Source organism: Mytilus galloprovincialis, chromosome 10 (assembly GCF_965363235.1).
Source record: "Mytilus galloprovincialis chromosome 10, xbMytGall1.hap1.1, whole genome shotgun sequence".
Classification (NCBI taxonomy): domain Eukaryota; kingdom Metazoa; phylum Mollusca; class Bivalvia; order Mytilida; family Mytilidae; genus Mytilus; species Mytilus galloprovincialis.
The window spans coordinates 78,050,576-78,065,877 of NC_134847.1; the positions used below are offsets into that span (position 1 = coordinate 78,050,576).

General features: G+C 32.9%; 2 long non-coding RNA genes across 2 annotated transcripts; both read left to right on the forward strand.

The window, feature by feature from the left end:
• Nucleotides 1-5,840: 5,840 nt before the first annotated feature.
• Nucleotides 5,841-9,312, forward strand: LOC143049357 (uncharacterized). Its single transcript, XR_012970193.1, has 3 exons — nucleotides 5,841-5,954; nucleotides 6,691-6,798; nucleotides 9,189-9,312. It is a non-coding gene; the product is annotated as an uncharacterized LOC143049357 (long non-coding RNA).
• A 1,139-nt stretch (nucleotides 9,313-10,451) lies between these two features.
• Nucleotides 10,452-15,300, forward strand: LOC143049358 (uncharacterized). Its single transcript, XR_012970194.1, has 5 exons — nucleotides 10,452-10,868; nucleotides 11,667-11,837; nucleotides 13,289-13,459; nucleotides 13,803-13,976; nucleotides 15,136-15,300. It is a non-coding gene; the product is annotated as an uncharacterized LOC143049358 (long non-coding RNA).
• Nucleotides 15,301-15,302: the final 2 nt, after the last annotated feature.

The window sequence follows — 15,302 nt, forward strand, 5'->3', positions numbered from 1 at the left end:
GACAAAAGATACCAGAGGGACAGTCAAACTCATAGATTGATTATAAAAGAGGGACGAAAGATACCAAAGGGACAGTCAAACTCATAAATCTAAATTAAACTGACAACACCATGACTAAAAATGAAAAAGACAAACAAACAACAGCACACATGACACAACATAGAAAACTAAAGAACAAACAACACGAACCCAACCAAAAAACTAGGGGTGATCTCAGGTGCTCTGGAAGGGTAAACAGATCCTGCTCCACATGTGACACCCGTCGTGTTGCTTATGTGATAACACATCCGGAAAAAAGTCTAATTCGGCAGGTAACATTCATGAAAGGGAAGGGGATTGTAGTTACGACGTAAGCAACATATCCGATATCATTTGTGAAACGGTTATTTCATAACGGTCAACCAACTCGTGATGGCGTTCGTAAAATTTACGAAGGGATGATTTCAACTTCACCATATGGAACTCTGTGTTTAATAGCTTCCTTGTGAGCAGCAACCCTCTATCTAGAAAATCATGATAATAAATGCAAGCATGGGAATATCGTATCAATTGGAAGATATATGCCCCGTATGCAGGTGCTGCCGGAATGTTGCTACTTAGAAATGTAAAGTTCACAATTGGAAACTGAAATCATCTCTTTTATCGTAAAGTTTTGTTTTCAACCGACCCTCATTGTCAATTTCCAGATGTAAGTCAAGATATGACTTAACTGTATCTGTAGTATCCTTTATCTCTAGATCGATGGGATAGATGCGTTCCACATAGTCACCACATTTTGAATTATTTAGTGAAAGAACATCATCTATATAGCGGAAAGTAGAGGTAAATAACTTCTTATCTTTCTTCCTAAGAAGTTTCTGCATAAAGTCAGCCTCATAATAATACAGAAACAAGTCGGCAAGTAGAGGGGCACAGTTTTTTTCCCATTGGAATGCCGACAGTCTCTTGAAAAACACGTCTTCCGAACGTAACAAATATGTTGTCAATCAAGAAATCAAGCATCTTGATAATATCAGTTTCAGAGAATTTTTTGTTTGAATCAGAGTGATCCTTTACAAAGTAGGATTTATCCCTCCCTAAGACAAGATACCTGTATCTACGTTGGCCATTCTTTTTTATGAAACGAAGCAATACCAACTCTTTCAATGTGTCTTTTAGTTTGGAATGTGGAATACTTGTGTAAAGAGTAGAAAAGTCAAATGTGGTAATACTGTTACAAGATGAAAGAGAGTTAGAGAATTAGAGAATTTACAAAATAATGTATTATTCAAAGAAGTTAGAAAAAGTTCATGTCGTAGATAACAATAAGAAACATTTATTAGATTGATAAGGAGCTTGGACTTGTTGAAGACGATGTAACAAGCAATTGATGGACATAGAGAAATTTTAAAAAGAAAAAAAGTTTTCTTACAAAAAACGTATTTCGATGTTAAGCATTCGTTTTCATTCTGTATTGAGCAAGGTAGTTTTTCAGTTATGATCTGACCAGCAAATTCCTTTCCAAGACCTCGCCCCTCCCCAGAACATGAAAAACTTTTTCTGTAATCTGAGTTTTATATAGACTTTGTAAATTAATTTATATCAGACATCAACAATTTTTAAAAACAAACAAGTACAATCAAGATAACGTTATCAAACCTTATCTAATTCATAAATGGGATACTATAAATGTTACCATAGTTTGTGTAGATACATGGTAAATTTTAAGGATCACATTATTTCATCTTCTGTTTTAATCTTCCGCTAAATACGAACATATTTCAATGTTTATACACAAATAAAGAAGTTACTGAAACTTGTATTAAAACAAAATTTTGTTATCAAGAACATGTTGAAAATGTCCAGAAGAATTAGCAATATCCTTTAACTTACTGAACAATTTAGGATAAGTACATATTTATTCAAGCATGTTTGCGATATGGGTTTAACTTATTGTTAGAAATTTTGATCTTTTCCTTAGTCTTTTGCAATTTGTTCTATAGCTTTGATTGCGTTAAACACACAAAACGTTTTGATAAACATATGTTTTACGGAATGCTGTATAATAAGTGATCATCTACACAAATGGTGGAACAGTGTATATATGCTGATAAACTTGAACAATTGAAAGTAGCTGAGCAAATGTTACTTGACGCCGACATGATAGCAAATAGATTGATTGGAAAACACTACAAGAACCCTATTAGAAAGGCACATTGAGTTTTAAAAGCTCCTTTCTACCTTTGTTGTTTAACCGTTATCATGACAATTTACAGTTGTTTATTACATGAGAAAAAGCGATTGAAATATTACCATAAATATAAAAAAGAAGATGTGGTATGATTGCCAATGAGACAACTATCTACAAGACCCCAAAATGACACAGACATTAAAAACTATAGGTCACCGTACGGCCTTCAATAATAAGCAAAGCCCATACCGCATAGTCATCTATTAAAGGCGCGATATGACAATGTAAAACAATTCAAACAAGAAAACTAACGGCCTTGTTTGTATAAAAAATATGAACGAAAAACAAATAGGTAACACATAAACAAACGACAAACACTGAATTACAGGCTCCTGACTTTGGATAGGCACATATATAAATGGCGGGGTTAAGAACAACATAAGAACAAACTATAAAAATAAGTTGATAACCTTGTTTCAGATTTTCGATAACTAGTACAAAAATGTAGTAACTTGTACTGGCCCATGGGAGCAGTTCACAGTTAGGAGAAAAAAGAATAAAATTGGCACTCATAATTTTTGACCACCCTATTTTCTTTGCTTTCTAGATGATAAGGCTTAGTGTTTGTGTTTGTGTCATGTATGTGCATATGTAATGACACAACAGATTCTATATAGATTTGATTTCCAAAACATATTCTCTTATTGATGATACAATGGTAACAATCTGCATTCATTTGAAACAAAATATTACAAATTGTGGGGTCGATAAAGTCACACAAGTCCACAACATTTGGTCTGAAACATAACTTCAATACATGTGAGTGCTAACTTTTTCGAAACCATTGGTATTTATGTTATCTTTAATGAGGTGAAATACAAATCATAATTATGCATCTCAACTTATTTTCCCGTAAATTAATGTAACAGTAGTATACAGCTGTTCGAAATTCATAAATCGATTGAGAAAAAAACAATACAAATCCGGGTTACAAACTAAAACTGAGGGAAACACATCAAATATAAGAGGAGAACAACGATACAACGGAAACACAACACTAAAATGTAATACACACAGAAATGAAAATGGAATGTCTGGACATATGACCGATAAGGATGATAAGATGCAAGCTGTCCACTAGAAAATTGCCACTTAATGCATGCAAAACACATTTATTGATGTTCATTTCAACCCTATTTGAAGGCTATTTCATTCTGCAGCTTTTTTAAAAGCGATTGTATTGCACAAACACTCTCATATTTGACATTCGGGCGGATGAATGTTGCTTATTGGAGAAAAGTGAATTTGTGCAATCAGCTCCTCTTGCAATTGCTAAAGCAGATGCCCAAATTCTCAGCGGACGATTGCACATATGTTGAAGTTGAAGCTATAATGGATTGTTTATGGATTGTTATTCTTTTTATTTCTACACGCTTTTGAGAGAAAACAAAATCACAGGAAGATGGCTCATATGTTGAAGATATACATCTATTAAAGATATATGTTAATGATTTTTTGTTAAGTTTCCGTAGTATCTATTACTATCTTAATGACCTGTACACATAAGAAACATGCTGTACAACCTGGGAACTTCAGTATTTGATTCTTTTTGTAATATAAATCATGCAAGCAACTCAATGTTCAATTATTTTTTTCATTAATTTTGTTCTGTTCACTAAATAGCATGTATGCATTAACTAATTAACTGTTCTTGTTGAATCTCAGTGTCCCTGATTTTGTAAACAAAGTGATCGTAATTATATATGTTTTGGTGTACCTTCCTTCGAGTAAAATATAATACTTAGATCATTGTCAAAAAAATTACATGAACTAAAGGTTTCTTCTATTTTAAGGACGTTTTAATTTTAAACATATTCTATTCATTACGATATGAAAAGGATTGAGCAACAGGAACAGCCTATAAAAGCTCTGTCCATATTACATGTACACGGTATAATTCAATTATAACTACTGTATTTAAAAAAAATGCAGTATAGTTGAACATGCATGCTACTTATGAGCACACACGTGCAAATATATTTGAAAACGTGACTAAAACCGTACTTTCGCATTCTTTTACAGACAATATCAGCGAAGCATTAAAGGGTCCATCTTTTGTGAGTGACTGGAAGTCTTTATCAGTAGACGACCCTACTACAGATATACATCATAATCTTGGAGCGTATCCATTGAAAGTTGATGTCCAGATTTTGGTAACTAAAGAAGGAGTCGATTATATCTTCACTGGTTCTGGAGCAGCACAGAGGGACGATGACAAGAATTTTTATTTTGGTGGAGTCATTTATATCTATAACACAGAGATTGTGAGAATAATAGTACCGGAAGCATCAAAATATGCAGGCATTGCTTACACAGGTGAACTATTTTTCAATTTAGAAAACACATATTAATGTAATGTAACCCTGCAGTACAGCACAAAACCTGTTCTTCACTAATAAACATTCCAAGTTCTATTATATGTGTCTAAATGCGTTGGTCTTTACGCGTAGATTTATTATAATTTGTGTGAACTATCCAACACTAAACGTACTTGTTGTCCTTTTTGAACCTATATATTAAGTAAGCCTGTAAGTAATAAAAAGATAGGCTAGACGTCAACATACAGCTTTTAACACAAAACTGGTGCCAATAAAAGAGTCTGTACAAGTTGTTAATAAATCACGCTACCAAGATTGCCTTTAACACATGTATAGACTTAGACCCTAAAATAAGAGAAAATAAAACTCATGTAATGTATTTCAGTATACAATCCTGTGAAATAAATGAAAAATACATTGCCTGAAAAAAATATGGAGTGATTGAATATAAAACTTTGATAATAAGACATACTCTCAACATAAAAATCACATAACATGATGTACCACACGGTTATGACTACGGGTAGCGTAATGCAAAGCAGATGGGATTTCAACCTCAAACTGGCAGTTTCAATCCTATTATCTTCCAATTTAATATCAGTCAGTTTTTATTCAATTATTTAGCCATTGTTTTGTCTTCTAATGTTCTGGTCTCTCTTTCAATTTGACCTTATTGTTTATCATGATGACAAGATTAAGAGTCCGCTGTTCTTTTGGCGGCAAAGTCAAACCAACATCTGTAGCGTGTAGCAACCTTAGTAAGTTTCTTACAATAGCGAACACACGGATTTGTTATTCCCTTGTTCAACATAATGATCATCCTTTTGTTATCTGTAACCTGAATGTTATGATAAATTAAATTAATTTATTACATGATCTATATAGACAAAGGAGTAGGTTTGCGCAAACGTAAGCAGTTTAAGAACCATCACATTTATGCATGTATGTAGTGAGGTTGTTTCGTGAACCGTAATGTTGTTCGATTCAGGAGTCGGTATAAAAAAAAAACTGACGACTAACAATTTAGCATACTTCCGATCAATCGTATTTTTTTTTGTGAAACCGACTTCTGAATATTTTCGTACTTGTTTTGTCAGAAGAATTGAGAGTTGATGTACATTACATGTGTTATTGATGATTTTGTTTATTCTTTTTATGCTTTCAGAATTATTCGCCTATCATGTTTTTTTTTAATTGTTTTTTGTATTTTTCACAATGGTCAGGTTTAGGTATGTATATGTTTAGGAACTACAGTGTAAACGATATTGCCATATTCATTCTAGGTTCCTCATTATATTATAACGGGGGTGCCATCATGTGGTTCACTTCGGGAAAAGTTCGAGTTCGGTTGTGGACAGCAAATGATTTTCAACTGCCTGACTTTTCAGCAAGGACGACAATGGATGGTACATCGTTTTATTTTGTTATTATTTAAGGTTAATAATTGCACATTATTGCATCCCTGGAATCTTCATATGTGTCTACAAATAGTTTACCCAATTAAATACCGAAACAATAACACATTTATAAATCAGTGTGCCTAAATCAAATTTCTGAATTTATCATGACGCAAACAGATTAATGTGTGATGGTCGTAAGACAATAACAATTAAAACCCAGGAGTAAACAAAGACTCACAAATCCAAAAGGCATTTACATCAACGGTTATACATAATGAATAAGAAACAACGCAATGAATTATCAAAAACAAAGTTTGTACCAAATAAATGAAACAGTCTTAGACTAATAGGATGACTGTAGCTGAATGATTTACAAAGTTTTCATGTATCGTATTTGAATAAATAGATGGGATCTTAAAACAACATCAACGTAAACAGACATTATTGTTATACATCTGGTCTGTAATCGGAATTTACAGGTACAACCAAACATTAGAATAAACTAATAGGTATATGCCACTGCTGGTGAACTTCCCTTGATGTTTTATCAGCCAAGAAGTCAGCACGTTTATAATCACGTGAATAATTCCATGGCCAAATATAAATGTCATTATCAAAAAATGCTCTGCAATAATAGAGCAGAAACTATTTATCATTGTCTTGTTCATTAGTTTGTTGATCTGTGTAGTCATCTTTATAATGTTGTTTGATTCCTAATCAAGAGAGCGACCATTTATTGTAGCCAACCAGTTACCAACTTTCCGGGAATTAACACATGATTTAGGACTATATCCAAATATGGTCACAGTACGCATTGAGCTTGATGATGGTTTTATGTCTGATGGCCAAGGTACGATAGACCATAAGATTTTTGTAATTATAACGTGATTCAATTTTAAAGTCATTTCTGAAGTTATCATATTTGTAAAATAACATTACAATGCGATTATTTAAATTTGTTTGAATGACTTATTAGGTATCATTTGCATAATGTACCTTGTCTTCAGTGATTTAATGCTCATTTCTAGTATTTCTTATCATAAATATTATGGCAACTTAATTTGACTGTCCATTACTTTTGTTAATATTTCAATGAAAACAATCCAAAGCAAGTGGATGGAATTTTCTATAAGAATGTCCTAGAGTTTTAGACTAATCTGCTAATTATTCATGACATGAAATATATATTCTCGTGTTATCTATTAGTTATCTATATATGACAAATAAACAGAATTAATGTACACGTTTTAGATTGATAATTCAAAGTTCAAGGTGACATCTGTTCTATATCGTTCAAATTAAACTTGAAACCAATTATCCACAGAAAGCCATAAAGTAATCTCCAATAGATAACTTTCGAGTACGTTGCAACTCCGTGAAAAACTTGTGTTTACGTGAACAGCATTCTTGCGTTTAGGGTCATTGTCACTTCCATCCAATTTTGAGCGAGTGGATAAACAAATATTATGCGAAATTGTACGAATCATTCGGCAAATTAGATTCTAATAATTGATCATCAGTATTGCTGTCATTAGGGAACTGTGATTAAGTACTTACGAAACATATTAGTTCTAGTCCATTCAGCACAATGATGATCACAAAGACACTTGATGGACTTCAAAAGTTAAGGGATACAAATGATCACCTCTATGTAATTAAGGACATCATAATGGCGACCAAAATGGACGGATCCTTTATGGTGAAGGACAGAGCTCGAAAGTGGTCTATTGAAGATGATTAATTTGAAGAACTTCTTGAAACAGTGGTTTCCTTCATCAGTTGTTGGTTGTTTCAAAACAGAATTCATCATATGTATTCAATTAAGGTGTTTTCCCTACTGGATGATGTGCGTCCTCTCCATTATTGTTCAATATGTTTTGAAAATTAATGTCGCAATAATACAAAACTCCGATGGAAAGTTCCTAATCAAATAAGCAAAATCAAAAGCTCAAACACAATAAACGAATGGATAACAAATGTCATATTCCTGACCATGAATATGCATTTTCTTATATAGAAGCTAGTAGGTTGAACCTGGTTTTGTTGCTAGCAAACTTCAATCTTGTAGGACAGTTGCGTCAAGTTCCATTATATTGACAACGTGCGTGAAAAAACTAAAATTCAGTATAGGTTAAATTGTCAAAACTAGTGGTACAGCAGTCAACATTTTATTATATTCATCTTCAATACTATTAATACAAAAAATGTAACAAAGAAGTACAAAAAGGCATACATCAAATTTAACTTCATAGCTTTTTTTTTAAACGAATTTATTTATCTATGTAAAATCCATTGAAACAAGACTTCATGTCATGATATTGAACTCGGTGATAGCAAGTGTACGACACATTGGGTTTTAATAAGCATTTACAAATGTTGATTTTTATGTCACCTTTATACCATTCACAAATGAACTATAATGCTTCGAAAATTATACGGACGCCATTACGAGTTGAATGACCATTATGGAATATCAGTGTCACATATGACCATAGACATGTTTCAATTGTCATAACTGCAATCATGTACGATTTAAATAAATGTGTGAGAGTTTCGAATGCGATTTATTGATGCTTGCCTGGGTAGCATGTGGAGCACCTTCAAGTACCATTTTGGAGAACATATCGTGTTGCTCAATGTGTAACTTTTATGATGTGGTTTGTGGACTTGTTCTCTTTTCGTCGTTTCTCGTTTATTACAATGGCGGTACCAGTTTTTATTGATTACTTGTTCTGAATGTCCATTTTGATTTTATTTACAGTACACAGAATGTTAAGTACGACTGGTCATTTTGTGGTACCTTAATTTGTAGATAATGCATACATTGTTGATATTATTAACTAATTATGATTGTATTTGACACTTTTGCTAGGTCATTGATGTTGTTTAAATTGATGTCTTGTGTTTCAATAAATGTGTCCAAATACAGAAGATGCAATGCGAAAAGTAATATTAGACACTTAAACAGTTGCTTGATATAATTAATTGTGTCTATTTTACAGCTCCCGTCAGATGCGCATTTGGACAATAGTTGCCTCTTTCGTAATGCGCGACCAAAGTTACCAAAAAACAAAACTGAAAACAAAATCTGAAATGCTGATCAAACCCGGAAGAGCAATTTCATAAGCAAATCTGAATCACAAAGTTTTGTCGGGAGAGATACTTTCGTTAATTTAGATTGATTTCCACACTTGATTCCCTTTATTTTATTGTGTCTATTAACGTGCATTCTCATCGTAGGTTCAACCTTCACTGGTAAACCGGAACACAACAGCTGTTATTCTGGATTATTATATGGTTACAACGAGACCATGGTTCGTTTGTGGGTACCTTATCATATTTCAACAAACAACGCATGTGTTGGTGAGACTTTAGTTGTTGCAAATACGTTATACTGTTATAATTTGAACACGTGGTTTTATATCCAACAGCCAATTGTAATCTTCTTTTATTTCGTTTTTTAGAGAAACTACAAGTAATCCCATTACATATTATTTATGAACAACTAATGATATTGATATATGAGAAAAAGTCAAAAATGACCATATATTGTATATATATGTTTAAGGTATCATCTTTATGCCTACACGTACGATCAATTGATTAATGTAATTATGTTAAATGTCACTATCTTACATTGTTGCTGATTACAAATTAAAGTGACCTCGCAAGCGTAACGCCATATCTATTTACCATAACTAATATTCAAAGTATAACGGTAAAAAACGAACGAGAATTCACCTACATATAAAACAATTGTTTTGCTGAAGTAGATATCGTTAGGGTATTATTTTACTTTCAAAAAGAACACTCCAACTAATAGAGAAGAATTAAAAAAAGAAAAAAAGCTATATACATGTACTTAACTCGTTTAATAGATCATTAATTATACTATGTTAGGCATATAAAACATTTATTAGACAACAATACTCTAATATAGTATGTGCACTCGCTAAACTATTACTTTGAGCCTATGTAGTTAAGATAGAACGACGTTAACACTATTTCGGAGTATGCATGCAACATAATTCGGCATTTTCCAAATTTAGTTCACAGTGTTGCAAAAAAAGCAACATTTCAGTGCATCTATTCTTCAGAAGTGTTACAATTTATTATGGAATACAATTACTATATTTTGCTTCAGGAACAGTGTGTTGTGCTAATGATGGTTGGTCGACTTTTTTGTTACCGTTGAAGTAAGAATAATGACATAATATATTCCTGAAAGACTCCAATTCAAATATTAACACTTTGATTATGTATATAACACATGCAAATTAGTCATTAAGATACAACAAAAGAATTACAAATAGTCTTTTACTTACATTTCATTTAAAAATTGTTTTCAAAATGTTTTCCAAATTTCCAAAATTAATTTATCTTTTGTATGTACTATTACTAAGATATCTTATGTGCATTGTCCGCATATTTACTGGATATAAATTCATTTGAAATCTGCTTCTGTCGTCTAGTCTCGGGATCCATAATATAATTTTTGGGATCCTATTTTTCTTTTAGCATACGTCTTGCAATTGTCAAATGCCGATTGTCAAATAACATGTCGACAATACAGTGTGTGCTACAAACTGATTACTGAACAAATTTCGATACCAATAGACCAATAGATGGAAATTAAGCAGTTTTGTTAATTAAAGTACTTTTATTCATTTGTTTAGGTAGATATGTTGTCCGGCGATAATAGCGGATATCGATTTCAAACAGCAGGATCAGCGATGACCAATAGTAATAACGATTTTGGTGGACTTGTATATGCTTATTCAAATAGCAGTGTACAAATATGGGTGCCAAATGAAAAGGGTCATGTACAATTTGTAGGAAATGACTGGGGAGGCGGTGTATGCTCTAGTCGGGAGGATGCTGGTCATTTAGTAGTTAAAATATTTACTTTCCGAGATAATAGTAAGTAAGAATGGTTTTGTTTTAAAATATTAGGACCTGAGCAGTATTTTCTAAATTTTGACGAAAAAAAAATCGTATCAGTGTTTTGTGCAGAATTGACATGTTATGGTGAAAAACATAAATTGTGGCGAATAAAAACACGGTAACTTATATGTGTCGGACTTAAAAATACTGTAAATTCTAACAATGTTTCGTCCTAAAAATCATCTTTCTAAAGTCTGAATAGAACTGCCATTGTATTCCGTGCAATGCATGCCGAATGTTCCTTGAAACATTATATCAATGAGACATATATTACTCACTTGTCTGTCCACGTTGTGCTAGAGTTGATTGTTTACAAAAAGTCCCACGTAACCGTTACAATAGAAAAAACACTCTTACTGAGTCAGTTAAGTAAGTGATCACAGCATTGGTAATTGACTATTCGATTTAAATTTGTCTTGGTGTCTTTGTTTCTTTTACGGGTTTTTAATGTGTGTTTAGATATGTTCTTATTACTAATTATTTTCACAAATATATTAATTTGGAAAGTTGTTTTTAGGAAAATAATCTATATTTGAAGTTGAAGCAAAACAGATGCACACTCCTTTATCTGTGCATTGTAGAAACTTAATTACTACCAGCAGTAAACATTCTGTTACACTCGGGTAGCCCATTCATAATAAGCAAACAAGATTGGAACATCCAAAAACGACCCGTGACGTTGGTGTATCAATATATTCTTTTTTTTTTCTTCACAAGTGTGTACAAAATGCTATTGAAGAACGCCATATTAGAATTATAATTTTTTTTTCATAGAAACTTGTGGAATACCAGCATCGTATCCCTTCAGTACACTTACGTATACTGACGTCACAAATAACAGCATAGCACTATATACATGCACGAACGGATACACATTAACATCCGGTGATCTTGTTCATCAATGCATGTCTCCACAATGGATTGGGGACCCTCCTTCTTGTCAGGGTAAGTGAGTCATATCAATCACAGAAAACATAAATAAAGGCAACAGTAGTTTACCGCTGTTCGAAACTCATACATCGGTAGAAAAAACAAATCCGGGTAATAATCTAAAACCGAGGGAAACGCATTAAATATCAGAGGAGAACAACGACGCAACATTAAAATGTAACACACACAGAAATGAACTAAGCATGAGACAAAATCCGATCAGAATAACAAATATAACATCAAAACTAAGTACATGTGAATTAGGAATAGAAAAGAACCGTAATACGTCTTATAGCAATGCGAATTCACACTCAAACAAATGAGGTAGCAAACGGCAGTACAGAAACACAACGTTACAATGTAACACACACGAACTATAATATAACAATGGTTATTTTCCTGACTTGGTACATGACATTTTTTAAAGAAAAAATGCTTGGCCAGCACCTGAAAGGGAAAGGAAGAAACATTTTTTTTGGTTTCATTCAATTCAGTGGTTCTCTTAAAGAAGAAATTTGTATATATTTTCCATAGGGTTCTCTGTTAAACTAATACCCCCGTTGGCGGCCATCTTGGATGATGGATTGGCTACAAAGTAACAACACTACTTAGTCAGCACCTTATAAGGAACATTCATGCTATGTTTGGTTTTATTCCATTCAGTGGTTCTCTGAAAGAAGTCATTTGTATGAAATTCCCGTAGGCTCCTATGTTAAACTCAGTCCCCTTCTGGCGGCCATCTTGGATGATGGATCGGCTACAAAGTAACAACACTTGGTCAGCATCTCATAAGGAACATTCATGCTATGTTTGGTTTCATTCCATTTAGTGGTTCTCTAGAAGAAAGGTAAATGTAAAATGTTAACGACGACGACGGGCGACGACGGACGACGGACGCCAAGTGATGAGAAAAGCTCACTTCTAATGTTGACAATAGTCAGTTTTAATTTGGTGCATTTCCCCGTAGAATGCCTATATTCTTACTTTGTCGTTCAATGACACCATTTACATCAACTGGCCTCGGATAACTTATTCATAATATTAAGCAAAAAAGTTTGGAACAACCCAAACAATCCATGACGTTGTCGTATAAATTTTTCATATTTTAATACGGGGTGTGTACTAAATAGTTATCAAAGGCACCAGGATTATAATTTAGTACGCCAGACGCGCGCTTTGTCTACATAAGACTCATCAGTGACGCTCATATCAAAATATTTATAAAGCCAAACAAGTACAAAGCTGAAGAGCACCGAGGATCCAAAATTCCAAAAAGTTGCGCCAAATACGGCTAAGGTAATCTATGCCTGGGATAAGAAAAACCTTAGTTTTTCGAAAAATTCAAAATTTGGTAAACAGGAAATTTATAAAAATGACCACATTATTGACATTCATGTCAACACCGGAGTGTGTCATCTAAACGCTTTAGATGAACGTCATATTAGAATTATACTTTTTATTTGCAGACACTTGTGGAATACCAGCATCGTATCCGTTTACTACTTATACATATACTGACGTAACAAATAAAAGCTTAGCACTATATACATGCATGCACGGATACAAACTGACTTCAGGAGATGTTGTTCATCAATGTTTATCTCCAAAATGGATCGGAAACCCTCCTAGTTGTGAAGGTTAGTCACTCAAATCAATCACAGTAAACAAAATAGTGTTCCATTCAAATTTTCATCGCTTTCTTTTGCTATTATTGTTTTGAAGAATTAAAAGCTAGTCAAGAGAATAATTTAAATATTATCACATGATGACATTTAAAAAGAAAAATGTATGCAGACCAGTAACATGAATAGCTATATTTTGTTCACCAAAAAAATTACTGTAGCAAATACTACAAATATATTGCATACTTTTATTTCTATAGAAACGTGTAGAATACCATCATCGTATCTCTTTACTACTTATACGTATACTGACGTAACAAATAATAGCAAAGTTATATTATAGTATCTTGTATTTCAGTAGATACCTGTGGAATCCCAACATCGTATCCATTCTCCACAAACACTTACAGTCATCTTACAAATAATAGCTTCGCTATATATTCGTGTAAACAAGGATATGAAATGATATCCGGAGATACGGTACACCAATGTTTTTCACCCAAATGGATTGGAACACCTCCTAATTGTCATGGTTAGTAGTATGTACCAAAAGATCAATATCGTATGGAATGAATCAAAATTGTCTTCAATTATATCATTTGTGTCTAGAATGCGCTTTAATTCAAAATATCAAGTTCCCAAGATCAAGAACCAATTTGATATACTCTGATTTCGGGTGAAAAGAGAAATGAAATATATATACCATCGTCAGTTGCAATCAATCTTCCCATTTAGGGTTTCTATCATGAACCGTTAGTATTTTTAAAAACTGCAAATAATATCCCTGTTATGGAGCAAAAATGATGCATTCACAGGTTAATTATTCAACATATAGATGAGATTGAAACGAAGTTAGACTTGACTGATGCACAAACAAAGAAAAACAAACTAAAGTTGAGTCAATACAAGCAATAAATTATACATTGGTCCTCAGGTGTTACATCAGCTCAACATTTCCGGTTGAAATTTTAGGGAAACTATAAATAGACTGCAATTCCAACTGCGCTTTTTGTGTAATTGGAATATAGAAATATTGTCATCATTAAACATATTATTGTCTGGCAATAAGTTTTTGTTGAAGTTCAGCATCTGTTTGTATGTGCAATATATATATATATAATTTCAAGCAGTATTATGATGTTAAATTCGATTAGTGAAGGAGGAGTACCGAATCATGTCAAGAGATGTAAATCTTTCAACAACTCTTAGAGGGTCTGTAGAAGGAGTATAACGAGGCAATATTTTACAGCCTTCAAAATTTGTAACAAAGTTTTATTCTCATTTTTCATCGCACTTTTTTTTCTACTTTTGTGTTTATTAACTCTTTGATATCTTTCATTTTTATTTCTTATTTTTTATTGCACTTCAATCACCCTCCCTTCGTCATTTTATAATTAGAATACGTCAATAGTCTATAGAGCTACCTACCATTAACTTATGTTTGTGTTCCGAAATATACAAGGAAGCATTCAATCAATATAAAGTAACTTTGACAGTGTACTGAAAGTCCACGGAGTGAGATTACAAGTTATCAACCAATTATACATCTTCTCATTTTTGAAAGTTACTATAGCGATACGCACGTAAACAGTACTGTCTTGATATCAATTATCGTATGCATGAAAATATATTGTAATTTTAAATTCATCTTATGTATTTTAAAATAGTTAGCTCAATGTTTTATTCTATAGAGTCTTGTGGAATACCAATTTCGTATCCGTTCTCTACAAAGTCATTTGGCCATGTGACAAATAATAGCTTTGTTTTATATAAATGTTTACATGGTTATTCGATGGCGTCTGGGGATCCCATTCACACTTGCATTTCTACTCGTTGGATAGGAGTTGCTCCTTATTGC